This window comes from Sarcophilus harrisii, chromosome 4, assembly GCF_902635505.1.
Source record: "Sarcophilus harrisii chromosome 4, mSarHar1.11, whole genome shotgun sequence".
NCBI lineage: Eukaryota > Metazoa > Chordata > Mammalia > Dasyuromorphia > Dasyuridae > Sarcophilus > Sarcophilus harrisii.
The window spans coordinates 75,306,834-75,321,678 of NC_045429.1; the positions used below are offsets into that span (position 1 = coordinate 75,306,834).

The 14,845-nt window shown below is 37.4% G+C and overlaps 1 long non-coding RNA gene across 1 annotated transcript; it reads right to left on the bottom strand.

The window, feature by feature from the left end:
- Positions 1-2,871: 2,871 nt before the first annotated feature.
- On the bottom strand, positions 2,872-14,576 carry LOC116419079. The gene is made up of 3 exons (XR_004229311.1): positions 14,438-14,576; positions 6,127-6,219; positions 2,872-5,321 (listed from the first exon to the last, which is right to left on the bottom strand). It is a non-coding gene; the product is annotated as an uncharacterized LOC116419079 (long non-coding RNA).
- Positions 14,577-14,845: the final 269 nt, after the last annotated feature.

Sequence of the window (14,845 nt, forward strand, 5' to 3'; positions counted from 1 at the left end):
AAGGGGAAGCTATAGCTCCACTCTGGAGATCAACATGTCAGTGATAGTGGGAGGTGGGAATAAGGACCCCTAAAATTATTTTACATAGGCTACATAATGTAATGTGGATTGCCAATATACAAAGAATGAGAGTACAGTAATTTGACTGCTGTAAAGAATTCTTGGGTTAACAGGCAGACAATAAATGCTTGTTGAATGAAACTCCCTCTACTGATGCAAAGTGGCATCCCAACTCCATGTGCTCCTGAAACCTGGCCAACTTGAGGCTTGTTCAGGGTTTAAAAGCAAAAGACCTGAGCCTTCTCATTGGATAGACTAAAAGGACGTAACCATTCTTGAACAATGGTCACCAATGTTGGCTGCCTCCCACAGGTCATGTCACTTCCTTGCCACTTCCTGTATCCCAGCGTTCAAAGTTCATCCTTTCAGAGATCAAATGATCTTCCCAGGACCCCAGCTCTGGGAACAGGGATCATGTGACTCAATACTGAGAAATACTTCATCCAATCAGTCCCATTCAAATTGAATTTCGATTCATGTGAATTCCAACCCTAGTCAAAGTACGACACCGTTTCTTAAATGAATTGTATAATGATACTGAAGGTAACCTTTTTTTTCTTTAGAACTTGTAAGACAATTTCAGAATCATTCATTGCTTTACAAATATCATTGTGGATACCAGAAATTAGGAGATTTCAAGCAGAAAAGGACCTTAGGAACAAGGTCTGATCCTTTCTTTTACTGAGGCCCAAAGAGGTTCAATAATAAAAATGACTCACATTTATCTTATTTTTATTTTTTGCTTAGGTAATTGGGGTTAAGTCACTTGCCCATGTGTCAGATTTGAACTCAGGTCCTCCTGACTTCAGGGCTTGTGCTCTGTCCATTGCGCCACCTAGCTGCCCCATGACTCACATTTATTGGACCTTTTAAGATTTGCAAAATGAATGATCAATCCAAGGTCATATCATGGACTACTATGGGATCTGGCTACAAACTTAGTGCTTTTTCCAATATGATGTGCATTTACTATAAAAATGGTCATTCATAAATGAGCTAAGTCTGCTGTATTTATGTTTTGTCTAGTTTCTGGGCCCAAAAAGCAAGGTAGCATGTACAATTGCTCACATCAAAAAAATTATGTTTAAGAGATGAAAATTCCTTTAAGGTTAAAACTTAAAAATGCTATACAAATGCAAGTGATATTGCTGATTATAAAGTTTACAAAATGCTTTACAAATATCTCACTTTGTTCTCAAAATCCTGGAAGGTTCTCAAAATCCTGCCCATTTTACAGATGTGGAAACTGAAGTAGACAAAGGTGAAGTAACTTGCCTGGTGTCATCTCCATATTGACACCTATAGTATCTGAGCATGAATTGGAATCAGTCCTTTTTGACTTTAAAGGCACTATGGATAGTATACCAGACCTGAAGTTGGAAAAAGGGGTCCTGAGTTCAAATCTGGCCTCACTAGCTGTATGACTCTGAGCAAATCACTTCACCTTGCTTGCCTGTTTTTTTATCTGTAAAATGAGCTAGAGAAGGAAATAGCAAACTACTCCAATATCTTTTCCAAGAAAACCCCAAAAGGAAAAAAGAAAAGAAAAACCCAAATGGGATAAGGAAGAGTTGAATACAATCGAAAAGTGAATGAAACAACAACTTTTGGACTCTAGGTCCAGAAGTCTGCCTTTTGGTGACTTTTGGATGAGTCACTTCATCTTTATAGGTCTGTTTCCTCATTAGTAATAATGTAATAGCTAATTGTTATATAGCATTTAGTATGTGCCAGGCAGTGCACTAATCACTTCAAAAATTATTTCATTTGATCCTCATAATAATTCTGGAAGGTAGGGGATATTATTATCCCCATTTTAGAGATGGGCAAACAGAAACAATGTGATTTGCCCAGAATCACACAGCTAATCCAAGGCTAGATTTGAACTCTGATCTTCCTGAGCTCCAGATGATCCATCTATTATGCCATCCATCTGCCCAAATGAGGAGGTTGGATTCAATGATGTCTAAAGTTCATCCCAGCTCTAAACTATTCTGTGAACCTGGAATTGAAGGAAGAGAGACAGTAAGGAATTTCCTTATATGAAATACCAGTCATTTGAGGGTAAAAGAGCTAAAGTGCTCCATCCTGTGTTGTATGAGTCACCTAAATAATATCAAAGCATCTTGGTCATTTAGTGTCAGTTGTTTATGGATTGTAACTCCATTCACAAGTTCTTGAAATCAGATCCGCTCACAAAAGTTAATCTCTGTTTGAGATGTTCAAGAGACATAATTAGCATCATGAGAGTGGAAAGGAGTGGACACAATAGCAGACTACAGCAAAAACCACAAGGATAAAGAAAAGGAAAATACTTAAGGGAATTTCCTAAATACTAGAGAGTCCAGCCTGGCATCCATCACAAAGGTGAAATTGTGTGGGATTGTAAACTGAAAATACAGGTGAAAAGGCTGTATAGCAGCTGAAGACCTGCAAGTGGCAGCAGAAAGCACCTCAATGGAGATGCCCGCAGAAAAGCAGAAATAACAGAGATGTGTGCCAGGATATCATCGGAGAACATCATTGACAAGGCAGGGAGCCGGCAGCTGTGCTGGAGACAGGCAGGTTGCTTTAGGAGTTTAGGAGTCTAGCTATGCATTTTCCTCCCTTAACATAGGTGAATGTGAATCTTTCTTTTTCACTTAAGATATATGTGTGTGTGAGTGTGTATAGATATATGAAGACATATGTATATAATATATATATGTAGTCAGATGTGTAGAAATATGTATATATGTGTGGGACAATTTTATCCAAAATTAAACTCTCAGGGGCATCTCAAGGTGTAGAACAAAAGCTTTATTAGGACCTCGCAAGAGCCGGACGATCATCCCAAACTCCGAGCAAATGGGATGTGTTCGGAGCCAGGAAAGATCCACCGCCGAGTGCCCACTTGCAACTTTTATACAAAGTACCCCAAGAAAAAGCCCAGACTCACCTCCAGTACCCCTCATACATTCTGATTGGTTATATAGGTTGTGTTCCATGATTAGGAACTGGAATGTTGACAGGTTATAAATCTTTCTCTCCTCTCCTCCTCCCCGCCAAACATGATTTTAAAGAAACAAACTTAGGCCTGCTTTAGTCAATGATTATGAGAGATCTTCAAGAAACCGAAACTTAGGTCTGCAGGCTTGATCTAGTTTAGTCAATGGTAGTGAGAGATCTTCACTTCAGCTACTTGCACTCAGTCCTCCCTTTTGTTTTCTAATGTTTTGAAGATCTCGCATGTAGAAATTGTTGTAATAACACATTACTCTGAATATCATTGTCTTCATCATTAGTATCCTCCTTATTAACTGGTGTCCGTCCCTGATGTTGTAACATTAGCATACACATCTTGCTCTGGTTCCCTAGAACTCGTGTTAGGGTTTTATGAATCACTCCAGTGATGAGACAAATTAATCAAGGAAGACAGATTGGTAACAGTATAATTCCACGAAGTGCAATCAGTCCAAACCATAATACTTGCTTCCACCAGCTGCCACCGAACCAAATCCACCATGAATTACCAAATGGGGGGTTCTAAATTTTTACAGGAACATGAGCCAGTTTCCTGATATTTTTAGTAATTTCCTTTATAGCTCTTCCATTATCATCAATTTTCATGCAACAAGTAGAAAGATTCAATTTTACACATATCTCCACCTCCTCTGCCAACAAATAATCTAGAACTAACTTATGTTGTAGAATGGCTTCTCTGGTTTGGGTGTCCTGTTCAGCTAACAGGTCTAAAGCCATGGTAGTATGATTAGTGACAATTTCTAAAACTGCCTGGAGCCGAATTAATCTGTTTAATATACACATAGGAGTCCTATATCCCCAACTACCATCCTGAGCCCATGTGGCTGGTCCATATTCTTGAACTATCTTCTCAGGAGGCCATGTGTCCCCCCATCCATTAACATCTCCAGTTTGAGTGAGAGAAGTATCAATCCTTCGTCTCTCTCGTTCTAAATCAATATGCAATTGGACCCCTAGATGATTCCTACCTGTGCCAGGTAAAAAGAAAAACTTCGGCCTGATTAATCCAACATAACACACACCAGTCCAGTTAAGAGGTAGGTGGGTATAAGCAGTTTGACCACAGATCCAATAATGCCCCTTCAATGCAGGGTGGTCTGATTCAAAGATTCTGGTCCTATTGAATACTACAGGATAATACTGAGAGTCCTTGTCCCCCAATGGACCACTCTAGTAAAGAGTCCATATATTGTCCTTATATTGACATCTCCATAACTGCTGTTTTCCTTTAAAACTACAGCTCATAATGTTAGCTTCAGATCTATCCTTTATACTCCAGAAGGAAGTGAAGTATCCAGCCCAGGTTGAATTTTGCCAGTCCCACTGATACAAAGGTTGGGTTGAGATTCCCTTTTCCTCCCGCCTCATACATTCTGCTATTTGCCAGGGCCCACATGGGTGACCATGCTCATCCCCGGCGAGTAAAACGATTTCACATCGATCTGGAGGCCAATTCAGATTTCGGCATGGTGGAAATTGGCAATAATCTAGTTCCCATCCTGAATTAGTGCAAGGACGCCATATACCATTGTTGCACTGAATATGGGTTTGATTCCATCTATGTGTATACTTCGTGCAATCTAATTGGGTTGTCTTGGTCTCCACAGAGTAAGTCCAATCACACTCACTATTTCCCAACCACTCCCCTTCTCCAGTCTGATTCAGACAGGGACAGACTCAATTAGGGACCATTGATGTTTCTCTTTGTTGGACCAAAACTCCGTTCCATTGTGCACATCCAACCTTTTGTTCAAGAGCCAAGCTGGGCTCAGAGGGACAGCTACCCATGGCCACTGATCAAATTGTTGAGGTCTTCCACAAATCCAGCAGTCTCGGATGAAGAAAATGTCAGCAATTGTCTGTATCAGGTTCTGGAAGCTATTATCTTTCTCTAGGAATGGGTTGTGAACTGGGGCTGGAAGGGCAAATGACAAGAAGAATAATGTGATATACATAATAATGTCACAGTAGAAGAAAAATATCAGCTTGTCTCAACAAGTTTTCGTTTTGAGTTGTAGTCTCAAGTCTCCCTTAGGAACTACAGTCCATTCCTTAGGAGCCTCTACTGGTCCTTTAACTTGGGTGTGATGAGTCCAGCCGGGTTTACGGGTCCTCACAGCAGTGTCTGAAGTCAGGAGCATTTGGAAAATCAGGATCCCAATTCGGAGTTAACTTGTCTTCCCTCCAAGAGCGGATTAGGACCCAGTCCCCAGGTTTGAATCGGTGAACAGCAAAACCTAGAGGGGGGATCTGAGCAATGAGATCTTTCAATTGTATATTTCATAAATGATCTACAAGGTTTACAATATAATTTCTCAAAAAGATATCTTTAGTCTCAAAAATTGGGTCTGACTTATCTGGATTCAGTGACCCTGAGTATGGATGACTGAACAATAATTCATAAGGAGACAACCCAATATCCCTTCAAGGTTTTGTTCTAATCCTCAGCAAAGCTAAGAGAAGACATTTAGTCCAAGGCAACCGGGTTTCCAAGGTTAATCTAGTAAACTGTCTCAATCTCCTGATTCATCCTTTCCACCTTTCCTGAGGACGGAGGGTGCCATGGAGTATGAAACTCCCAGGTAATCTCCAACACCTTGACCAAGGGTTGTAAAAGTCTAGCTGTAAAATGTGTACCCTGATCCGAATCAATGTGCTCCACCAATCTGTACCTCAGGATGATTTGTTCTAGGAGGATTTTGATCACAGCTGAGGTAGTGGAGTGGCTTAAAGGGTAGGCCTCCACCCAGGAGGTCAGATGGTCCATTATGACCAGCAGGTATTTGAGACGCCCCACAGGGGGTAATTCGGTATAATCTACTTGTATGCTCTGAAAGGGCCTAATGCCAGGGAGTCTTCTGCTTGGTGGAGCTCGCCAGAGAGCTGCCTTATTTGTCCTTCGACAAATGAGACAGCCATCTACCTCCTGACAAGTCAAAGTATACAATCCGGATGTCACGTACTTAGTGAGCACAGAATTACACAGGTTCTGAACATCCCAATGTCTTCCCTGATGTAAGTGTTGAAGTACATGATTCATACCTGCTTTGGTCAGTGGCTTTCGTCCATCAGGCAAGAACCAGTATCCTTTAGCATCCTCCTGGGCTCCAAGAGTCTGGAGCTTTTGCTTCTCACCTGGGGTATAAGATGGTGGAGACATATGTGAGGGTAGGACTGGTATTAACACCATCATGTCCTCAGACCAGCAGATCCTCCCTCTCCCACTTTGCCTCTTCATCTGCCAAATGATTTCCTTTAGCTGTGAAGGAATCTCCAGGCTGGTGTCCCTTAATGTAAACAACAGCTATATGCTCAGGCAACATCAAATTGGTCAAAACCTCGATTACAAGGCCTCATATGCCAATCCCTTACCCTTACTGTTGACTATACCTCATTCCTCCCAGATTTTCCCAAATACATGTACTACTCCCCAGGCATACTTAGTGTCTGTGTAGATTGTTCCACTCTTTCCACTCAGCTTTATCAATGCTTGGTCAAGGGCATATAGTTCCCAAGTTTGGGCTGACCTGCTATCAGGTAGGGATCCTGACTGAACAACTGATAATCCTCCTCTGTCGATGATAGCATACCCATTCTGTCTTTTTCCTTCTACTACCCTCGAGGAACCATTTATAAATCATTGAATATCAGTTGAGAGAGGTTTCTCTTGTAAATCTTCCCTCACTTTAGTCTGTATCAGGTTCTGGAAGCTATTATCTTTCCCTCATAATGGGTTGTGAACTGGGGCTGCAAAGGCAAATAACAAGAATAATATGATGTACATAATAATGTCACAGTAGAAGAAAAAGATCAGCTTGTCTCAACAAGTTTTCGTTTTGAGTTGTAGTCTCATCAATACAATCATCTTCTAATAATGTATGTTCTCCAGGAGAGGCAGACGGAAAACTGGCCGGATTCAAATTTGAATCTTGTGTTAACACTAGATCATCTTTTTCAAGCAGGATGGCCTCATATTTTAGTATTCTAGAATCAGTTAACCACCTCCCACTCCTTTGATTCAGGATTGACGTGACTTGGTGAGGGGCACTCACAATCAAACTTCCCCCAAAAGTTAACTTTCTACTTTCTTCCACTAGAACAGTTGTTGCTGCCACTGCCTGTATGCATGAAGGTCATCCCCTGGGTACAGGATCTAGAAGTTTTGATAGGAAGGCCACTGGGTGCCTCTGACCTCCCCTTTTCTGGGCTAACACTCCCAGGGCCACCCCTTGTTCAGTATTAACAAATAGATGGAAAGGCTTCTCCAAGGATGGCAACATTAACACTGGAGCAGATAGTAAGGCTGTCCTCAAATTCTCAAAATCTTCTTGTGTTTCAGGGCTCCATTTTATTTGGTCAGGCTTTTGTTCCAACAAATATAAATATATATATATATGGATTTAGTCAACAATGAATATTCATCAATCCATTTTCTGCAATAGTCTATCAGTCCCAAGAACTTCCCGAGTTCTTTTTTTGTCCTAGGCCTGGTCATTTGGAGCATTCCCTCAATCCTAGTTGAATCCAATTTCTTTTGTCCCTTACTTATCAGATGTCCCAAATATTTCACTTCCCTCTCTGAGAACTGTAAATTTTCTTGTGATACTTTCAGTCCCTTCTGACACAGAAAATTAAGTAAATAAATAGTGGTTTGGGCTACACAATCTTTTTTCTCCCTGTTATAAGCAAGTCATTTAGATACTGCAATATTTTAGTCCCCTTATTCGGGTACACAAAATCTTCTAATATTCTTTCTTATACTTGCCCAAAACAAATTGGGTGATTCAGTACCCTTGGGGAAGTACATTCCGATGATACTATTGTTTCCTCCCAGTGTCCGGATCTTCCCATTCAAAAGCAAAAACATTCCTATTCTCTTCTGCCAGGGGACAGCTCCAAAATGCATCTTTTAAATCTATCTCACTAAACCATGAACTATCCTCTGGTATCTTCCCCATTAAGATATAGGGATCTGGGACTACTGGGTGTGAGGGGAGAACTATCTTATTGATCTCTCTCAAGTCTTATACCATCCTATAAGTTCCATCTTTCTTTCTTACAGACAGAATAGGAGTATTATATGGTGAAATGCAGGGTTCAATTAAGTTTGTATCTAACAACCTTTTTATAATGGGCTAAAGACCCCTTTCTTCCTTCTAAAGGTATAGGATATTGCCTCACCCAGACAATAAGTGCCAGGGCTCTAATCCTCACTCAGATGGCGGGAATCGTAAGATGCCCTGACTTCTCAGGATTTGCCCACACCTGTGGGCACACCTTATCTATTTCTCTCATAACATAAGTCCGCACAGGTACCAACAGGGATCCTTGAATCACGAGGCTAATTGACAATTTGGTGATTAAATCTCTTCCTAATAAATTTACTCTAGTCTCTGGTATCACAAAAACCTGTCCCAACACTTCTATACTATCATATTCTATGGGCACTACCTCGGACATAGGGACTGTGAAATTTTCTCCCTTAACCCCAAATACTACCAGGGTACTAGTTGATAATTTTGTTCCTGTTGGTATCTGAGTAACTGAAGTTTTTCACTCAGTTATTGTTTGCATGCATTTTGTTTTCTTTCTCATTTTTTTTCCTTTTTGATCTGATTTTTCTTGTGCAGCAAGATAATTATATAAATATGTATGCATATATTGGATTTAGCATATTTTTTAACATGTTTAACATATATTGGATTTTTTGTCATCTAGGAGAGGGAATGGGGAGAAGTGGGGGAACATTTGGAATACAGGTTTTACAAGGGTCAATGTTGAAAAATTATCCATGCATATGTTTTGAAAATAAAAAGCATTAAAAAAAAAAAAAAAGAATGTGAGCTTTTTGAAAGCAAGAAACTGTCTTTATTTTCCATTTATAGATCCAGTGCATAGCACATTGTAAGTGCTTAATAAAGTTTTTTTTTCCCTCACTCATTCATAGAATGGATATTCCAGAGAGTATAATAAGAATTAGGACAGAAAAAGTTAGGAACTAGAGAAGAAGAGGGCAGAGTAGTGTGAGTATTGGAAAGCAGGAAGAAGTATCAAAGGAAGAAGTTGCCCAGCAAAGCCCCAGGAGTGACCACAAAAACAAACAGTCACCTCACTGGGAAAGGGATATCCAAGAATATCTTCCACATGTTACAAACCAATAAAACCTATGGTTTTGTTCCAGCAGTTAAAGAAAGTTGCACACATTCCGCTGAGAAGACTGTAAATGAGATCTGTGCTGGAAATGCCTATATTAAAGAGGGAGAAAAAGTTTTAGAATGTAGATCCTTTGTCCCTTCATCCTTCAACCTCTGTGGTTTGGAAAATGGAATGGGGATATGGATGTTAAAGAAACCCAATGGCACTATCATGGCCTCTGAAAACCAAGCCAAGGTCTGACCCAATAACTTTCCATAGAGTTGTTAGCATAGCATGAGAAGATGGAAGCTTTGCTATAGTGACCTGGTATAAGTATTTTAGATGGTTTTACAATTGGGTATATGGAATCAGTGAATATACTTCCAATTTTTCTATAAAAATGTGCAACAGATGTGTAAAAATGTTTATAGCAGCTCTTTTTGTGATGGCAAAGAATTGAAAATGAGTAGATGACCATCAATTGGGGAATGGCTCAATAAGTTACTGTATATGAATATTATGGAACATTATTGTTCTATACAAATGATGAACAGGCTGGTTTTAGAAAGGCCTGGAAAGATTTACATGAACTGATATTAAGAGAAACAAGCAGAACCGAGAAAACATTATATTGTTTATATGATGATTAGCTATGATAGATTTGATTCTTCTCAGTGGTTCAAATGATCCAAGGCAGTCCCAATAAACTTTGGATGGAAAATGCTATCCATATCCAGAGAAAAAACTGTAGAGACTGAATGTAAATCAACACATTCTATGTTCACTTTTTTTTCTTTTTCCTTTTTTTTTCTCACATGGTTTTTCCTTTTTTGTTCTGATTTTTCTCTCCCAACATGATTCATAAAGAAATGTTTTAAAAAAAAAAAAAAAAAAAAAAGAATGTGCATGTATAACCCCTCCAAAAGATTACATGTAACTAGGGAAAATAAAAATTAAAAATTAAATGTGACAGAATCTAAGAGTATTTATTCTATATTATTCTCCCTTCTCCTGGTGGTATTTTTCTTCCCTCAAGACTAGAAGTAAATTTATCTTCAATAAATACTATGGAGGCAGTTAGATGACACAGTGTGATAGAGCACTGGCCCCGAAGTTAGGAGGACCTAGGTCAAATCTAGCCTTAGCCACTTAATACATCCTAGCTGTGTGACCTGGGGAAGTCACATAACCCCAATTGCCTCAGCAAAAAACTAATTAATTAATACTATGAAGTTCCCTTTAATGTTAAAAAAAAAAAAATTCCAAAATCAGCATTACGTCAAGAATAGGTCTTATCAGACTAACTTAATTTCATTTTCTGAGTTATAATTTCTAACACTTACATATTGCTTTAAAGTTCACAGAGCAAATTACAAATATTGTCTCTTTTTATCTTCATTACAATCCTGAGAGGTAGATACTATTATTTATGCCCATTTTATAGATAAGGAAATTGAAACAGACAATGGTGACTTACCCAGATTCTGCAGAAGACTTTTCTCTAGGTGGTTTCCCCCAACTGCTAAATAAGGGGCTTCCCCTCTTAGATTACCTTCTATATAGTCTGTATCTATCTTTAAATACCTTATTTTTTAATAAAAAAAAACTTTAAAGATTATATAATACACATATTTATTTACATTTATATGATAATTACATATAATAATATAAAATTAAAACTAAAAATTAAAAAAGATTAAAATAAATTAATTAAAATTTTAAAAAATTTTAAAAATTAAATTAAAAGATTAAAAGATTTTTCAGGATTAAAGATTTAAAAAAAGAAAAAATTCCACAAAACTGATCAGAAAAAAAAATCAGGAAAAAAATCTAAAAATAGGTAAAAGGGTAGGGTGGATATATATATATATATATATTTAATCTCTTCTTTGGAGCCATGCTTGTTTTTGTAATTTTGCAGCATTCTTTTTTTTTTTAATTTTTATTCTCATTTATTCTGTTATAGTTATTCCATATATTCTCTACATCAGTTCATACTTTTATGTTTTTCTGTACCCTTACATTCATTTCTTAGGGCCCAGTAATATTATGTATTATAATTTATTTAGACATTTTCTGATAGATATTTACTTTTCTCTGAATTGTTTGCTATCACCAAAAAAAACCCAAAACAAAACCCTTCTATAAACATTTTAGTGTGACAAGAGACTTACTTCTTATCAGTGGTCTCTTTGAGCATAATGTACCTAATTATTTACATGCTGAGTTCTCCATTAGAATGTGAGATTCTTAAGGGCAGAGTCCCTTTTTGTCCATTTAGCTTTGTACCCCAATATTGAGCACAGTACCTGATAGACAGTAAATGCTTAGTAAATGTTTGTTGATTCATTCATTGAGCAAGGACTCAATTCCAGGATTTTTAAATCCAATTCCAATGCTCATTCTGTCCATTGCCATCATCTCTACTGTTTATATAAGAAACAAATCCACTGAGAGATAATTAGGGTTGTACACTAGACTTACCACCTCTTCACTCTTATATGATCCAGTCAAGTTTCTTACTTTTAACTTCTCTGTTTCATCACTTTCCCCACTGTCAGTTCCCCTCCAAAAGCCACAGGTTTGAGCACAATGTGCTTTAAAACAACAACAGCAACAACATTTTCAAGGCAGTAGTTCTCAAACTTGTTCAATTTACAACTATCAAGAAGCAAATGAGATAATTGTAAAAGCACTTAACAATAGTGCCTGGTACATGACAGGTGGTATATAAATGATTATTTAGCTGAGCAAAAGAACCTGCAAGAAAGCCAGTTGGTGAGAAGAAACTCCAAACCTCACTGAAAGTAATGATAAAATTGATGGTATATTTGATTGGATACCAATTATAAATAGGAATGCTACAAGTGGCTAGACCAGACACTTTAATGGACCATCATCATTCACACAGAGAATGACTGATTTAAGGCAAATGAGTTTCAGGAGTGTCAGGAAAATTTGAAGACTTTCAAGTGGCATCACAATTGGGCTTTTGATCAATAAAACCATTCTGAAGTGTCAAGAGTGACAAATGTCTAAATATCAGAACCCCCCCCCCAAATCAAACCAAAATGGGATAATCTAGTTCAGACCCTAACCATTCCATAAGTAGTCTCACTATCTAAATTGTCCCCCATTCCAATTTATCCTGTATACCAATATTTAAATTCTGAAATCTTGCTGGGTACTTCCAATCTATCTGCAACTTCTCATATTGTGTGACTCTTGTACAGGTTCCTCTGTAAATCTTCCTGAGATGATCCATCCAAAATGGTCTTGACATTATATGTTTACCAATGCTGCAAGAAAGCTGTTCATCTGTTATCTCTCATTCTAACTACATGATGAATTAACCTCCTTTTTCTGATCATACATCTCTTTGATGATCTTTTGTTACTTTGTGTCTATATTGAATGCTACAAAATTTATCTTCCTGAAATAAAACCTGCTCAAGAAACCTATTGTGATAGCCTGTTGCCTAGAGAATATCCAAAGTGCTTTACTTAACCTTCAAAATCTTCTGCAATATTTTCCCAAACTGCCAATCTTATTTCCAACCACTGCTCTATCACCACTCTAGCCAAATTGGTCTGCATGCTGTACCCTCACTATAACTTTCATTTTGTCACCTCAACAGCATCATTTACACTGTTCTCCATAAATGGAATAGCATCCTCCCCATACATCATTTACATAAAAGTCAAAGGAATATGTGCATTTATAGATACAAAGTGAAAAACCTAAATCAGAACAACATACATGCAGTCTAAATCAGGGCTTCTTAAACTTTTTCCACTTCTGACCCCTTTTTGCCCAAGAAATTTTTATTTGACCCAGGTTTATAGGTATATAAAATAGGTATATGATATAAAATAGGTAGATGAAAATAAATCATAATTTCATGACTCCCACATTAAGTTATGAAACCCCATATAGAGTTACAAACCAGTTTAAGAAACTGGGTTCTAAATAACTATGTTAAGTAATAAAAGAAAAAAAAAAAGTAAAATCCAGAAAAAAAGACATATTGAAGAAAGAGCACAAAAGGAGGCATAAAGAGAAATTATTTCTTTAACCATCTTATTAAATATAGGAATACGGGTTAAACCTGTGATTAATTAGTGTATGTATCTCTCAAGTAAGTACTTTCTCTAAAACCTGGGAAATTGCCCACAGAACTAAGAAATGACTCACTTTGAGTCACACAGCAAGTATATGTCAGAGGTGGGAGGCCAAACCAGGTCTTTCTGGTTTCAAGACCATATCTCTAAATACTTGGTCATGCTGCCTCCCAAAGTTAACTTACTTAAAAAAAATTTAAACAAATGTTCAGTTTCATACAAAAGTGTTTTAAAAAAAAAATTTGGTAGGGTAGAAACACACTGGCACAGGAATCAAAGGATTTAAAATAAAATCCTAAATCTGAAATTTACTATATGAATGACTTTAAACAAATTATAGAGCTTTTCTGCTTTTCTTTATATCCCCAATACTAACACACAGTAAGCATTTAATAAATATTTATTGTCTTTGCTTCTCTGGGCATCAATTTCCATATCTATAAAACACTTATTGATTAAACACCCTCTGAGAATCGCTACTCTCCCCTCTCCCCCAGTTCTGGATTTAAAAACCTAAATGACTAAGTACCATGATACTGGATTTGGAATGAGGAAAATCCAAGTTCTAATCCTGCCTCAGACACTCCCTGAAATATGTCACCGCTCAGCTTCAGTTTCTATGTTTGTAAAATGGGAATAATAATACCATCTACCTCAAAGGACTGTTATAAAAATCAAATACAATAATATGGATAAAGTGCTTTGCCAGTCCTAAAATATTATTATTATATTGATAATATGCCAATATCAAAGTTTTAGATCAAGATGTGACTATATAAAGGTTGTTATAATAGTGTATTTGTTATTGTATTAGTTATATTATTATTGCATCATAATATTATCAACATATATGATTACTATATATCATATGCTATATTTATATTATATATTATAACATTATATTCTGAAAGGAAAAGTACTGATTATTGTGTCCCAAAAGTCTTAATGCAGTTTTAAGCTCTGATTGCTTAAATTAATTTAATTAAATTTGAGGGTTAAATATAAATGAACTACTATGTTCATTGCAATACAAATCACAATGAAATAAGGAGTGTGTATCTGTCCCTGCTGTCAAGTTTCTTCCCTCAGTCCCTTACCAGCCAGAAGTTCAAGGATTCCACGGACCACTGACGCAGGAGCTCTGCAGCCTGACCTCAATTGGCTTCAGTGGCTATCAATCAGCATCAAACCCAAAGCATGCTTCAGCAATCAATGAAATTCGTCACTGACTCTTCCTAGTGCTGATTGACAGTTCACCCAGCCAATGTCATTAATTGGAAAAAAAAAAAAAAAGATGGGAGGAGGTAAACACTAAGAGTTATACTAATAGAATAATTCCATTTCTAATTTCTGTTTTCTGTAACTGAGTCTAAAAATAAAACAAAAAACTCCAGTGCTTCCTTGGTGCCCCTGGGCCGAAGACAAACTCTCTTGGCATGTAAAGCCTTTTACAATCCCCTTCATTGTATCTTCATAAATTCTACACATCAGCCTGAGTTGCCTAC